Genomic DNA, 16800 nt, shown 5'->3' with positions numbered 1-16800 from the left:
CATGGAGACGGTGGGACAGAACTAACGGGAGATCACCAACTCCAGTTGGAAGGGGACTGATGGAACATGCGACCAAATCGGACTCTCTGAATGTGGCCGACGGTGGAGGCTGACTGAGAAGCCAAGGACAATGGCGATGGGCTTGGATTCTACGGCATGGATGGGCTCTGTGTGGGCCTTGTCAGCTTGGTTGCTCACCTTCCTAGACCTGGGGAGAGTTGGGAGGACCTTGGACTTAACATAGAGTAGGGAACCCTGATGGCTCCTTGGCCTGGAGAGGGAGGGAGTGGGGGTATGGGTGGAGGGGAGGGGAGGGAAGGGGGAGGAAGAGGGGAGGAGATGGAAATTTTTAATAAAAAAAAAAATGAGAAAAAATACCTGATTGGCCTAATAAAGAGCTGATAAGCCGACACCTGTGCAGGAGAGGAATAGGCAGGGCTGACAGCCAGAAAGAATAAATAGGAGGAGAAATCTGGGAGGAAAGGATGGAAAAGCAGAAGAAAAAGAGCAGGAGAAGGACATCAGGGGCCAGCCACCCAGTTACACAGCAAGCTACGAATTAAGAAGTAAAGAAAGGTAAATAGGGCTGGAGAGATGGCTCAGAGGTTAAGAGCACTGACTGCTCTTCCAGAGGTCCTGAGTTCAATTCCCAACAACCACATGGTGGCTCACAGCCATCTGTAATGAGATCTGGTGCTCTCTTCTGGCCAGCAAGCATACAGACAGACAGAACACTGTATACATAATAAATAAATAAATGTTTTTTTAAAAGAAAGGTAAATAGAATTGAAAAAGATAAAAGCCCAGAGGCAAAAGGTAGATGGTATAATAAAGAAAGTTGGCCAGAAATAAACCAAGCTAAAGCTGGGCGTTTATAAGAAAAAATTAAGACTCTGGTCCTACCAAAGAGGAAAGAGCCAAAAGAGTAGACAAAAACAAAAACCAGCCAACTACACTTATCTTAGCATATAACACCACTGATATTCCCCTTTCTTTATCCGTATCTCCTCCATCAGGAGACCCTAATAACTACTTGCCTTCAAACACATTCTAAATCCCCACTTCATCCTCATCTCTACTTGAGACCCAACTAAGACACTGCCGTAGTCACTATTCTGTTGCTGTGAAGCAGCACCATGTCCAAAGCAACTCTAATGAAAGAAAACATTTAACTGAGGGATTTTTTACAGTTTCATAGGTATAGTCCAATTATCATCATGACAGCAACATGCATGCTGGTGCTGGAGTAGTAATTGAGAGCTACATCCTGATCTGGAGAGAGAGAGAGAGAGAGAGAGAGAGAGAGAGAGAGACTGGGCCTGGCATTAGATTTTTAAACCCTAAAGCCCATCCCCAACAAGGCCGCGCCTCCTAACCATCTAATCCTTCTCAAACAGTGCCACTCCAGTGACCAAACATTCAAATACATGAGCCTATGGGAACCATTCTCATTCAAACTACCACAGCTACCATAACCTTCAGCATATTCAACCATAACAGTCTCCTAACTAGTGCCCTGGCTTTTACTACTTCATTTCCACACAGCTCTCAGAGGGATCATTTAAAAGTACACATTATATAGAGTCGCTTCTGTTTTGACAATTTTCTACCTAGTTAGGATAAAAATATGCTTCCTCACAGCTTCTAAGACCTACATGCTCCAGCCCTTGCCACCTGTGCGGTCATCTTATTCCAGTCTCGCCTCCTTCATAAACCCACTCTGCCTTTGTGGGTACTTCAACTCATCCACCAAGTCCCTTCTGTCCCCAGAGCCTTTGCTCTGGCTCTCTGCCCTGGCCCTAAATTGTTCTCTCTTGTAGTTGTCCCCTTCTATGACACATGTGGCACTACCAGAACTTCATTGATGTCTGTACTTAATCACTGGTCAATGCAGCGCCATTAGCTTAGAAATCATTCTCAGGGGGCTGGAGAGATGGCTCAGAGGTTAAGAGCATTGCCTGCTCTTCCAAGGTCCTAAGTTCAATTCCCAGCAACCACATGGTGGCTCACAACCATCTGTAATGAGATCTGGTGCCCTCTTCTGGCCTGCAGACATATACACAGACAGAATATTGTATACCTAATGAATAAATAAATAAATAAATAAATAAATATTTTTTAAAAAAGAAATCATTCTCAGCAACCTAAAAAGACCCTTACTGAAACTCTAAACAGTTTCCTTCAATAGTTTCATGACATCCATTTCTTTCCTTTCCCAATATTGTCTCGGACGGGTAGTTTGTTTCTCCAATAGAATGTAAACTCCCTTCTGGAGTGTCGTTCTCATCACTGGGAGCAGTGCCTAGCACAAAAGCTGGTTGATAGCATCTGAAGACTGATGGAAACACACAACTGAGTTTCATCTGAGTGCAACAGGCAGATCCAAAGACAGCACAAGCGAAAGCTAGAAGCTAGACATTAAAGCTTGAAGGTTTGAGCAGAGTTTTGTTCGCCAGGCATCAACAGATTCTAGCTTGTGTACGTACACTGGCATCAGGGGAGCCACTTACTGGAGACATTTCTAAAGGTCACTGCCTTCCATTCAGCAAAAACAGGTGCCATTCTTATTCATCTGTGAGATACAACTTTGTAGAAATATGAAGCAGAGAAGTTTCGCACCACAGTATGAATAATAGCAACATGAGCTGCCATTGCAGGCTGTTTACTCAAACATCTTCACGTCCTTGCCACAGCCCCCTTGAACTCACCATGCCTGTCCCCAGCTTAGCCCATGACTCACAAGTACCATGTGGCAAAGTCCAGCGAAGGGCAGAGCTTTGACCGTCCCTTTCCCTTTAAAGACCTCTAATGTTCTCATGTGTCGGTCTATAATTGAGATCCTCAATTAGTCACCTCATCTCTGGTCCCCACTTTTCTCTTCCAGCCAAGCTCCAACCTTCAGCCCACACAAGGGAAGTGAACAAAATGAGGTAACAGCTTTCTGTGTGAGTCACTCTGACGGATTCTGTTCAGAGAGCACTGTAGGGGGAGCAGCCAGAGCCCAAGCAAATGTTTCAGCCATCCAAGAACTGGCAGGCAGCCCAGGAGACACTCACCTGATGATGGACTCGCCGGATGAAACTTAGAGGAAATGCATCCCAACAGCTGCAGAAAGAATCTTTTGGCTCGTGCACAGCAAGACTCTTCTCAATTAAAAACGCTGTCATCGTTCATAGTGCACCGTGAAATCTTTCTTCAAAGTGTTCACATTTCTACAGACCTCCTACCCTGGATATTAAAGATGGGACCTTTATGTGCAAAGACAGCATCTCTAAGCTCCCTTTCCACCCAAACAGTCTCTATATGTGGCATAGAATATGTTCATAGACTCTGAAAAGGAAAGAAAAAACAAGGAGAGATGTCCATAAAACTGTTTTTCTTTGTTGAGTATTTAAAAGAAAGTGGTAAGTGGTTGGGAAAGGCAGTGTTTACAAAAAAAATTTGTTATTCTCAGAGATCCTGCGATTATTCCCAGAGAGGTTATCTCTCGGGTGCTGTCAGCTAAACAGATTGGCAGCCAAGCAGAGGTGTTGGAGAGGTCTCCAACTAATGCAGCCAGAGGAAAACTGCCAGAGAAGCAGGACTCCTTAGAGAAGTAAATTGAAGGATATTTTGGAGATAAAAATAAATCCTTTTGGAAAATGAAAGATGGAGAGAGTTGCTGTATATACGACGTCCCTGTGGTGAGCGGTGAGGCTGCCAGGGCCAGCGCTGCAGAGCAACGACTTAAGCAGAGATGCTCCAGACACGCTGGGCGGCCTCTCCAGACACATCTGCCCCACCCCATGACCACAGGACTTCCCTACACTGTATTCGTAACTGTGTGTTTTCTTCATAGTCATGATGGACCTCCACTGGAACCTTTGGGTTAGTTCTGCAGGAGGATTATGGAACCCAATCTAAATGCAGAGGATGGCAAAATAAGGCTGGATGTCTAGCCAAGAGTCCGAGTAGATACTGTTTCAGATGTTTCGTTCCTAAAATAGTCAGTCTTATAAGAAACATGGGGGTCAAGAACTCACTCAAGACTGAGGCATTTCCAGCCACAAGTTCTAGAACTCACTACAACAAGCACACAAAAAATTGAGGGAATTAAGAGACTGAAAATCCCCTCAATATAGAGGGGTTAAATGCAGAATTTTGGGGTTCTGACTGGAGAGTTGAGTTGAGAGAAAGGTATAGTCACTGAAGACAAATATGGAAACTTTGGACTAAGTGTTCAGTCATGGGAGACGAAGAAAAGACACTAATGTAAGATCTGGTGCTACTGGTTCCTTGTTGTAATTATTAGCAATCAGTGGTCTGCAAGGAGAAGCTCTAGGGACCCAGTGGTAGTTGAGCAGCTGGTAAAGAGTTTGGTGACCATGGCAGTTTCAAGACCTGAAGTTTGGTAGGAAGGACTGTTAAAAAATGTGCTACCACAGGAGACCACTTCCTAAATATAACTCCAGTAGCACAGATACTGAGAGCAACAATTAGTAAATGGGACCTCCTGAAACTGAGAAGCTTCTGTAAAGCAAAAGGCATGGTCAACAAGACAAAATGGCAGCCTACAGGATGGGAAAAGATCTTCACCAACCCCACATTGAACAGATCTACAAACTACACAAAGAACTCAAGAAACTAGACATCAAAAGAACAAATAATCCAATTTAAAAAATGGGATACAGACCTAAACACAGAACTCTCAACAGAGAAATATAAAATTGTTAAAAGGCACTTAAGGAAATGTTCAACATCCTTAGTCATCAGAGAAATGCAAATCTGAGATTTCATCTTACACCCGAATGGCCAAGATCAAAAACACTGATGACAACTTATGTTAGAGAGGATGTGGGGTAAGGGAAACACTCCTCCATTGCTGGTGGGAGTACAAACTGTTAAGAATATTCCCTAACAGAAGCTCTCTGCTGACACAAAAACCCCAATCAAGCTGAATCAAAACAAATAAATTAAAAGATATCCAGGTTTAATTGGACTCCTGTGCTCTTGGGTGGCTCCGAGGAGAGCTAGAAAGCCACCAACACAACCACTAGCATGAAAGAGGGAAAACCACATGTTTATTTTGGGGGGAGCAGTTTAAATAGCCTGGGGGAGTGGTCTTGACCTTTTCTGGGTTGGGGATAAGGTTTGGCTGGCTACTTTGACAATCCTCGGGGAGGGGTCAAGGTGCAAGGGGCACAGGGGTGGGGCCTCCAAAGATGGAGGCCAGAAACTGGGATTTACACAAATTTGCACAGCCCCTTTGGAAATCAGCATGATGATTTTTCAGATAATTAGAAACCAATCTACTTCAAGACCCAGCAATACCACTCTTGGGCACTTGCCCAAAGGATACTCAATCAATCATACCACAAGGAGATTAGCTCCACTATGTTCATTACAGCATCATTCATAATAGTCAGAACCTGGAAACAACCTAGATGCCCCTCAACTGAAGAATGGATAAACAAAATGTGGTACATTTATACAATGGAGTACTACTCAGTGGTAAAAAATAATGACATCTTAAAATTTGCAGGCAAATGGACGGAAATAGAAAAAAAAGCATTCTGAGTGAGTTAGCACAGACCCAGAAAGACAAATATAACATGTACTCACTCATAAGTGGCTTTTAGACATAAATCAAAGAAAAACTAGCCTACAATTCACAATCCCAGAGAATCTAAACAAGAAAGAAGACTCTAAGAGAGACATACACCTAGGAAGAAGAAAAAGACAAAATCTCCTGAGTATATTGGTAACTTGGGGGATGGGGGAAGAGTAGAAGTGGAGAGGGGAGGATCTAAGGACAGTGGGGAATAATGTATAGCTCAATTAAAAATAATAAATAAAGTAAAATTTAAAAATTGTGACACAAGATGTGCATAGAGCTCCATGGTAGAGCATTTGCCTGGTGTGCTCTATGGAACCTCTGCACAAGAGGGTATAAGGAGCAGAGAAAGGGAAGGGGAGAAAAAGAGAATGGAAGAGAAGAGATATGCCATCTTTATGAAGCAATTCTGCCACACCAGATTCACAATGAAAGAGACCAAACAGGAACTACAACATAGAAGCAGAAAGGTTTTTTTTTTTGTGTGTGTGTGTGTGGTCATTAAAGAACTCAAAAAGCAAAGCCCAAGTGACCCCTAGGACCGAAGGGCTCTTGGCCAAATCTGAGGTAGCAAAGCATGCAATCAAAAGGTTGTATATGTCTTATAAAATCTTGTTCCCAATTTCACCACAAATCTCAACTCCTCTGTCTACCAGTAAAGTAGCCTTGACCCTGAGCTTGAGAATGTAGTACTCACATAACACATGGGACAGTAGCTCACAGCTTGGCCTATTCTTTCCCACAGCTTCTTTGTCATGGAGTCATCTTAATGACATAATAATCCAGTGTAAGGTACTTTTATTACTTAAGTTGAGTGCCTATAAAACTCTCTGTATGCCTAAGGTAAGTACCACACATGCATTGTAGAACACATGTCTTAGTTTAGGTTTCTATTGCTGTGAAGAAGAGGGTTTCTATTGCTGCAAAGAGGCACCATGACCATGGCAGCTCTTATAAGAAAAACATGTAATTGGTGTGGCTTGCTTACAGTTTCAGAGGTTCAATCCATTATCATAATGGTGGGGAGCATGGCAGCAGACATGGTGCTGGCTACCTCTTCATCAGAAGGCAACAGGAAGTGGACTGTGACACTGGGAGCAACTTGAGCATGGGAGACCTCAAATCTCACCCCCACAGTGACACACTGCCTCCAACAAAATCACACCTCTTGATAGTTCTTCTTCCTTTGGGGGCCATTTTCTTTCAAGCCACCACAGCATGTATAAACGTACTTGCTATGTAGTTTACCAAGTATCTTAGCAGGTACTGAACATTTGTTTTCTTTCTTGCATAGTTATGTTTTGAAAGCTAAAATTTTAAGAGAATATTTTTAAATGGTATTAATAAGTAATGCCTGAATGAGGATAATTTTGTTATATTAATTTTTACTGATAAGAGATAATTCTTACAAATTAATACTCAATCACCTGAAATGCTGAGAAAATGAATTTAGCAAGGTTAGTAACTAAACTTAATATCTTGGTTGGTTATAATACAGGATTCTTTGGCTTGCAATAAAAGATCAAACAATTACTTTCCATTTCCAAAGGTCAATCAATAGCTATTCAGTCTCTGTAGGATCTCCTCTTACCCCCATCATCATAAGCTCCACTCTTCTCCACAAACTAAATATAAAATGTACCTACTCTCTTCTCACTGCCCCTTTTGCGCGTGCACCGCGCAAGAGAGAGGGAGGGGGAAGCTAACCCTTCTCTTGATTTATCTCTCCCATCTCCTCTCTCTCCTCTCTCACTCTCTAGTCTCTATCCTTCTCTCTCTCTACTCATTTGCTCTCTCTCTCTCTCTTCTTCTCTCTCATCTCTCTCTCTCTTAATAAAGCTTTATGGTCTATTTTTCTGTGTCTGTGCCATTAATCCCGCCGAAGAAACCCCAAGAAGAACAACATTGGGTGCCGACAAAGAAGAAAAAGAAGAACAAACATTAAGTCTTAAGAAATACCCCGGGAATGTTATTCTTTTGGTCCCCGCCCCTTTCCACACCCACTCCCAGCGACCCTGGTCTCTCTTGTGCGTCATCCTGAATCTCTTCCCTCTCTCTCTTTTCACTGCCCCCTTTTGCGTGTGCACACGCGCCCTCTCTCTCTCTCTCCCTCTCCCTCTCTCTCTCTCTCTCTCTTTTGCTCTCTCTCTCTCTCTCTCTCTTAATAAAGCTTTATGCCTAAAAATAAAATAAAATAAAATAAAATGTACCTACTAAGCATAGAATCTGAACAACAGAGTATTCTTGAATGTATGCCAAAACTAAACAGTTCCAAATTATAAAAAGGCATACAGAGCCAAATGGCCTGCTCTAAGTAGGAATATGGTATAGCATGAATTTCAATTGGTATTAATAATAAAAACCTAGAGTCAGATATAGGTGTTCATGCTGAAGCTCAGAGAAACAGAGCACCTATCCACTAGAGAGCTCTTACCTTTACCAATGCTCAGACCAAAGGGGCAATTTTGTCCTCAGACTGCCTCCTCAGACTGCTTCAGACCGATGCCTCAGACTGCACTGAGCTCCTGTCTCCTTCCATCTTATATTCCTCTCTCTGTCCAGCCACATCACTCCTGTCTTCATGTCGCCAGTGCTGGGATTAGAAATGCGTGATCCCAAGTGCTGGTATCAGCTTTGTGTGAGCTCTGTTTCTCTTTTAGACAGATTCAATCTTGTGTAGCTCAGAGTGACCTTGAACTAGCAGAGAAATGCCTCTGTCTCCAGAGCCCTGGGATTAAGGGTGTGTGTCACCACTCCCTGGCCTCTATTTGCTTAACTCTGCACTCTGATCTTCAGGCAAGCTTTATTGTTAAAACACAAGCAAAATATCACTGCAACAAGGTTTAAATTCCAGAGCAGCACCAATAATGTAGTGAGTTCCATGTCCTAGAAAACACAACTAAGGAGAAATAGCATTGATACCTATCACTCCCAATGACTTTCTTAAGGAATTTGTGTTTATTGTTCCTATAAATTCAGGTTCTGCTGTGGGATGTCAGGGAATCCTGGTAGACAAAAGTAGTTATTGGTGTTGTAGTTCTGGGGATCAAGTTCAGAGCTCTGAACATATTAAGAGAACATCCTACCAGTAAGTTACATACACAGTCCCAAATGTAGACATGTGACTGTACTAAAGACAACATGTTAAATGACAGAACAACCAAAAGATAGTGACTTACTGGCTTCAAGCAGGAAAGTGACAAGTCATAAGGCCCTATGGGCATATGGATCAATTATTTGGATATATTTGTAAGGATCCAGAGAACTCCACAGTTCTTAAAAGAAGGGTCATTAGCCATCAGTCAGTTTGGTTGGTATCAGAACGGACTTTAGCCTGACATATCCAGGAAGAGAGTAAGCAAACTGAGGTCTAGAGCTCAAGTCAACACCCAAACTCTCGAGGACATTTGCAGTGCCCCAATTTATGACTTTTGGGTGAATATATTCCTGAATTCTTCTATGGCTTTTTCGATTCCACTATTTGAAAAATCAGTACTATTGTTGTGACATCAAATGTCACACATAAAGAAGATATAGTTGCTGTTTGTACTTAGGGATAACTTCTGTGACAGTCTATGTAGTCACAGGGTAAATTGAAAATGGTATTTGGTAACAAAAAAGTCTAATGCAGTTGCTCAGGAGACATGGAAATTGGAGTGCTAAGAGTGAACACTCATTAATGAAATATTCATACAGACAGCTGCTCTCAGAACAAAGCCCCATGGAAAGTTAGAAGATCGTGTGGATGTGTTCCATTCACAGAAACTTCTACTATGGAGAATTACAGACACTATACCTGCAACAAAGTTCCGTTTATGGAATAGAAATATTCACAATGTCACAACTAGAAGAACAAACCATGGATGTCTGTGCTAAATAAGCTGGGGGTAAAAAAAAAAACAAACTTCAGGGATGTGTGATCTGCACTGTGAATGGATAAAAAAACAAAAAACTTCTTATCATGTCGTAGAGTTCTTGTATACAGTCTTCTACAACCATTTCTGCCTTCACGCAGTGCATGCTTTGCTCAGACTAAAATGCAGAGCAATTTTTCCTTCAAAATGACAGTATTTGGTAAATGGGCAGGTGACATGAGGGGTAAGATAAATTATAAAATAATTCTCAGATGTTCAACTTGTCTTTACAGTAATTAGGTGTGATTTGGAGAAGAGAACAATGTTTTCACGAGAAAACTCATGTTGTGATAAAGGGAGGAAAAGTCAAGTTAAAACCATGATTTATCTTTTGCATGTGTGGCCACATGCCCCCACATCATCTGACACTCTGAATGCTTTTATGGGTTGAATGTTTGACCTCTCACCCTCATTCATAAATACATAGAAACACTAGCTACAATATGGTGATATTTGAAAATGGGGCCCCTAGAAAGAAGCAGATTTCAGAGCAATGATGAGGGAAAGGCCTGTGATAAAGATATTTATGCGTCCTTACAAGAAGCAAAGACATCAGAGCTCTCTGTGCATCATGATGTAAACAGAGGGTAGGAGAGCCCACAGCAGGGTGATGTAAGCTTACAAGTTGAGAGAAGAGGGCCAGAGCAGACTCACCTTCCCAACCCCTTGGTCTTAGATGTCTCAATTTCAGGATTTACTAAAAACAAGCTCCTATAATTTAAGTTGCTACTAGGATGCTTTGTTGTACGGCCCCAGTAGGCTAAGATAAAAGCATCCGCAGGAGAGCTGTAGTCGTTGTTACTCCTACCCTCTCCGAGGGAGTTCACTGTATCAATACACGGAACAAGCAAATCAATCCTTAACCACTACGTCTTGGCATGGTGAGTCACGGCACAGCTGTGCTTAAATCCACCAACGAGTAAATGCAAGACTCTGTAATGGCGTCTTGGAGCTTGTCCAAGAGGAAGCATAAATGCCCTGGGTTCATTCACAGGTCATGATGTGTAATTTGTCTCTGGGGTTTTTGTAAAGAGGCACAGGTTTATATACTGATGACACAGCATCTCTAACCTGCACTAAATAGGTTCGGGACAACACACAGCATGCTAACATTCCTGTGGTGCATACATTTCTTAAAAGCTCCTTTTAGCTCACCTCTCTCGGGGGGCTCTACGTTGTAAATCACCGGCTCTACAGACATCCAGCATGGAGACCCAGACTCAGATAAACCTATAGGAACCCGTGATAGAGATGACTTGAGATTGTTTCCACAGACCTGGGACATGTTTTACGCTTTCCACAATTATCCACATCCTAACAGATGCCAGGCATTTTGAAATGTTCCTCACTTACTGTACTGTTCAAAGTAAGGCCCTGAAATGGGCATTTATGATGGTTGACTTGACTGAATCTGGAATCAACTAAGAGACACACCTCTGGGTGGGCCTGTGAGGGCATTCCCAGGAAGGGTTGACCGAGTAGGGGAGACCCTCCCTCAGAGCAGGAAGTACTTTTCGGCAGCAACCTAATGTAGTCCAAGGGGAAAACAGGCCTGCTTAGCCTGCCCACTGCTTCGGTACTTGCTGGTGACTGCCTCTATCTTCATGCTACAACCGCCACCATCCTTCACCGACATCAGAATCCAGCTTCCTTGGCCTTCCCACGCAGACTAAAGACCAGCAACGACCCAGGAAGTTTACGGGACTTGGGCACCCGGATGGGACCGCTGAGGCGACCAGCCTTATGGACTGAACAACCAAGGAGATTTTAGCCTGTCTAGTGTGCAGACAGCCGCTGTTGGATTCCCTAGCCCCTATCGTGTAAGCCAGTCGAATAAATCCATCTTCATAATATATGTGCATTCCATTGACCCTCTTTCTCTAGCTAACCCTAACACAATATTATGCAATTTTACTAAAAATATGTCCATTTCAATGGCCAATGGCAGGAAAAGCTGCTTACTTCTCCAAACAGTGAATCTGTTTACTGAGCCCAGACCTGGATCTCAATTTAAAAAAAAAAATATTTCTTTTGTCATGAGGACATGTATAACTTTGTCAAATATCTTTCAGTGTCTATCTAAGATGGTTGTGTGCGTTCTGTCCTTACTGTTAACATGGTGTCTTAGTTAGTCCTAGCAAAAACTACAGATTTTGGTTAGAAGCATGTATATTTTTCTGCTGTCCATAGAACCATGTATGGTTTGGACAGAGATGCCTTTGGCCCGATGACAAACACCTTTAAGTTCACATTTAAATGGCAACCAGAATAAATCTAAAATCTTGAGCTTGTGACCCAAACAGTAAGTAGTCATCGCTCTATCAGCTTGTCAGAATTATACCATAGAAGGGGAAAGAAATCAGAAACATTTTCCATATCTTAACCTGTATTTACATCTTAAATTATTTTTTAGACTCTCAAAGCTTATGAATTTTTATATCCTCAGATCTTAAAATACTTTTTAAGAGACCTAGTAGCTTTAGAATGAGCTAACAAGCTGGCGGTAGCTTTGTGGAAGGATCTGGATACCTTTTGCTGCTAAGCTGATGTTATAACTGCCCTAGCCATCCATACTACCAGAGATTCCAGAAGGATAAATGAAGTATATCTGAGTACAGACCAAGTAGTTTCCGAATCTATTAAAAATGACAGGGACCAGAGTCCATATACAGTTAGTCATACCCAGGTCTCCATAGCATTGCAGGCAGAAATACCCAGAACAGCAGTCTTACTGTCTCAGCCAGGCCCATAAGGTGATTTTTTTTCCCTGTGGAAGAGGGACATGGAAAAGACTGGCCTTATTTTGTCTGGGCAAAAGTGGTGCAATCAATTCTCCAAGGTCCTGCTGTTTGCCCACAGTCTGGACCAGGTCCTGGCAGCAAGCAGGTGTTGCACTGGGGTATCTGACCCAGTGGTCAGCGTCATCGTAATTCAGGTGGAGACATCATGGTGTCTCATAATCTTCTCTGGAGACCTTGGGTTACTGCTAGAATCTCAGAGTCTCTGTCTAATATAAGCTTTTTAATGATTATTTTAAATGCCATATTCCACAGATCTCTGAAGTATGAGGGCTGCCTAGGTATGTCTGACTAGACAAACTTTGTTTCTAGTTACTCGCTTTAAGTTTGACTTTGAAAACATATACAGGGGCCCAAATAAGGCTTATTCCTGTAATTAATTATATCAGTACTTTAAGGATGCCTGACTAACTTCTATTTCTTAACAGTCCATAATAAGTTAGCATCTTTCACAAGACTAGAACTCCATACTCTGTAATGATTTTTGAATTGAAGCTAATAAAGAAACTGAATTAGTCATTCCGAGGGTAAAAACGGAACAAGTTTGTATCTAGCTGCTAATCATGACTCCCTCGAAGGCAAGGAAAAGGTCCCAGGGTGAAATGGGAACAGGAAGGAGTCTAAAAGCAAGCATTGCCCTAGGTCAAACTGAGACTCAGGCCTACCTTCCTGCTGATCTATAGAACCCATCTTGGCAGATGTGTACCAAGTTTCCTTGGGAAAGTTGCCCTGGGCTCTACCTACATTTTTCCCCTTTAACAAGTACCAATGACAGGACTCAATCATGGGTCCTGTCTGTCCAGGGGCTCAAGGGGGTGATACTAAAACCTCAATGCCATCAGTCAAATAGTATTGACCTGTTCTCGAACAAAACCATCAGTCTGTTGATAAGAAGAAGCAAGATCATTAGGGGCCTGTTAGAGCTGAAAGTAATGTGGTTAATCAAGGAGACCAGTTGAGCAAGTTTTCATACCATCCAGCTTTTGCGTGAGCATTCTGTTCTCTATTATTAATCCATTTTCTTAACAAGGCCATTGAATCTCTAATTACCCCAGAGTGATTGCCATAGAAACAACATTCTTTCCCCAGAAGAGGAGGTTCGAACCTCTTAGTATCAATACAAAAATTTATGACTCAGTTTATCCAAATAGCTTAAGCCCAACAAAGTTAGCAAAGACAAGGAGGCTAAACATACATTTTTAAGCCGGAATAGACCTTGAACAAGGAAATACATTTTAAGCCATTAGTTAGTTATTTTTAATGCTTTGACCTTTTAATACAGTTTTTCATGTCACATTATAAAATTTTTCCCACTGTTATTTTACAACTGCAGTTTTGCCTATAATGTGACTCTCAATTCAAACATCTGACATGCAGGTTGTCCCAGACTTCCCCTGTACACCCCCCCAAAATATTGAGAACCATAGGCTTGGATGCTGTTCCATGCCCTCTGTCAAACTCCTTAGGTCATTGTCTTCTGCATCACAAGAAACAAACATTTCCATTTCTGGTTAGCTTTTGGTGCTTATGGCTCTGACCCTAATTTTTAGCCTTTTATTTTAGTACAAATATTAACGATATATTTTATAAGCTCAGATGTCCCAGAGCCTTATAAATTTATTTCAAAACCTTTTTTTCTAAAAAATTAAAATCTCTTAAATGTCTTCCTGCAATACCAAAAATAAAATACTTCTTTGGTCCCACCCTAGACAGCATACACATCTGTCTCTTAGATCTCAGCCTGCTCCATTTCACTGTAGCTGCTATTTCTGGTGATGATCACCTGGCACTGGCATTTCTAAAACTGTTAAGATCTGTTCTTGCGCTTTGGGGTGAGTGAGGAGTTAGTGCCCGAACCGCGGCAGCTGCCCGGAGAGGGACCACCGACTCTCCACAACTCCCCCTGTCACCAGCACACTTCCTGCTCTTCCTGCAGGGGTTATTCTCCCCGGATACCGCCTCTCTCTCCCTGTCCCTTCCCAGCTTGCACCCAGAATCCTCCCCCCCTCCCCCTTCCTCATCCTCCCGTCTTTGGGGCCACTAAATCCTACAGCTCAGCCTGTTTGGGCTCTGGGGACCTGGAATTGAGTGCATCCAGGCCGGTGGGAGGTCCCCTCCTTCATTTGACTGCCTGGGGCAAGGTAGGCCTTTGTCTGAGAGCTGCTTGGCCTGCAAGGGGACCTGACAGTCGGCAGGAGGATCCATCATTCTTTGGGGTGAGTGAGGAGTGAGTGCCCGAACCGGGGCAGCTGCCCGGAGAGGGACCACCGACTCTCCACAACTCCCCCTGCCACCAGCACACTTCCTGCTCTTCCTGCAGGGGTTATTCTCCCCGGATACCGCCTCTCTCTCCCTGTCCCTTCCCAGCTTGCACCCAGAATCCTCCCCCCCTCCCCCTGCCTCATCCTCCCGTCTTTGGGGCCACAAAATCCCACAGCTCAGCCTGTTTGGGCTCTGGGGACCCGGAATTGAGTGCACCCAGGCCTGTGGGAGGTCCCCTCCTTCATTTGACTGCCCGGAGCAAGGTAGGCCATTGTCTGAGAGCTGCTTGGCCTGCAAGGGGACCTGACAGTCGGCAGGAGGATCCATCATTCTTTGGGGGGTTATTCTCCCCGGATACCGCCTCTCTCTCCCTGTCCCTTCCCAGATTGCACCCAGAATCCTCCCCCCTCCCCCTTCCTCATCCTCCCGTCTTTGGGGCCACTAAATCCCACAGCTCAGCCTGTTTGGGCTCTGGGGACCTGGAATTGAGTGCATCCAGGCCGGTGGGAGGTCCCCTCCTTCATTTGACTGCCTGGGGCAAGGTAGGCCTTTGTCTGAGAGCTGCTTGGCCTGCAAGGGGACCTGACAGTCGGCAGGAGGATCCATCATTCTTTGGGGTGAGTGAGGAGTGAGTGCCCGAACCGGGGCAGCTGCCCGGAGAGGGACCACCGACTCTCCACAACTCCCCCTGCCACCAGCACACTTCCTGCTCTTCCTGCAGGGGTTATTCTCCCCGGATACCGCCTCTCTCTCCCTGTCCCTTCCCAGCTTGCACCCAGAATCCTCCCCCCCTCCCCCTGCCTCATCCTCCCGTCTTTGGGGCCACAAAATCCCACAGCTCAGCCTGTTTGGGCTCTGGGGACCTGGAATTGAGTGCACCCAGGCCGGTGGGAGGTCCCCTCCTTCATTTGACTGCCCGGAGCAAGGTAGGCCTTTGTCTGAGAGCTGCTTGGCCTGCAAGGGGACCTGACAGTCTGCAGGAGGATCCATCATTCTTTGGGGACACCAAACACCTCCGCGCTCCTTTTGAAGGAAGAGATGGGCAGGCGCCAATGCAGGAGCTCCTCCAACAACATGAAAGGCAACATGACATCACCACAAGCCAGACATCCCGAAACATCAAGAATTGAACACCCTACCCCAGAAGATATAGAAGAAACCGACAATAAACAGTACTTTATGAAAATAATAGAGGACCTTAAACAGGAGGTAAAAAACTGCCATAAAGAAATGGAGATGACAAACAAAAAGGTAGACGAAATAAATAAATCTCTCAAAGATACCCAAGAAAAACAAGAAAAACAAGAAAAAGCAATCAAACAGGTAAGGGAAACAGTACAAGACCTGATAAATGAAATGGAGGTATTGAAGAAAACACAATCTGAGGGACGACTGGAAATGGAAACTCTGAGTAAACGAACAGAAACTTCAGAGACAAGCATTTCCAACCGAATACAAGAGATGGAAGAAAGAATCTCGGACTCTGAAGATACTATAGAGGAAATAAACTCACAGATTAAAGAACTAAACAAATCTAACAAATTCTAACACAAAACATTCAGGAAATCTGGGGACACCATGAAAAGACCAAACCTAAGAATAATTGGGGTAGAAGAAGGAGAAGAATTACAACTCAAAGGCCAGAAAGACTCTGGAAGATACTATAGAGGAAATAAACTCACAGATTAAAGAACTAAACAAAATCTAACAAATTCTTAACACAAAAACATTCAGGAAATCTGGGACACCCATGAAAAGACCAAACCTAAGAATAATTGGGGTAGAGAGAAGGAGAAGAATTACAACTCAAAGGCCCAGAAACATATTCAACAAAATTATAGAAGAAAACTTCCCCAACCTAAAGAAGGATGTTCCTATGAAGGTACAAGAAGCCTACAGAACACCAAATAGACTGGATCAAAAGAAAGCATCCCCACGCCATATAATAATCAAAACACAAAACATACAGAATAAAGAACAGATATTAAGAGCTGCAAAGGAAAAAGGTCAAGTAACATATAAAGGGAAACCTATCAGAATTACACCTGATTTCTCAATGGAAACCATGAAAGCCAGAAGAGCTTGGATAGATGTGCTACAGACACTTAGGGAACATGGATGCAAGCCTAGACTATTATACCCAGCAAAGCTTGCATTCACCATTGATGGAGAAAACAAGATATTCCAGGACAAAAACAGATTTAAACAATACGCAGCCACAAATCCAGCCTTG

Source organism: Arvicola amphibius, chromosome 1 (genome assembly GCF_903992535.2).
Source record: "Arvicola amphibius chromosome 1, mArvAmp1.2, whole genome shotgun sequence".
Lineage (NCBI taxonomy): Eukaryota > Metazoa > Chordata > Mammalia > Rodentia > Cricetidae > Arvicola > Arvicola amphibius.
The sequence above is the reverse complement of the archived record's forward strand: the minus strand, read 5'-3'. Positions refer to the sequence as shown.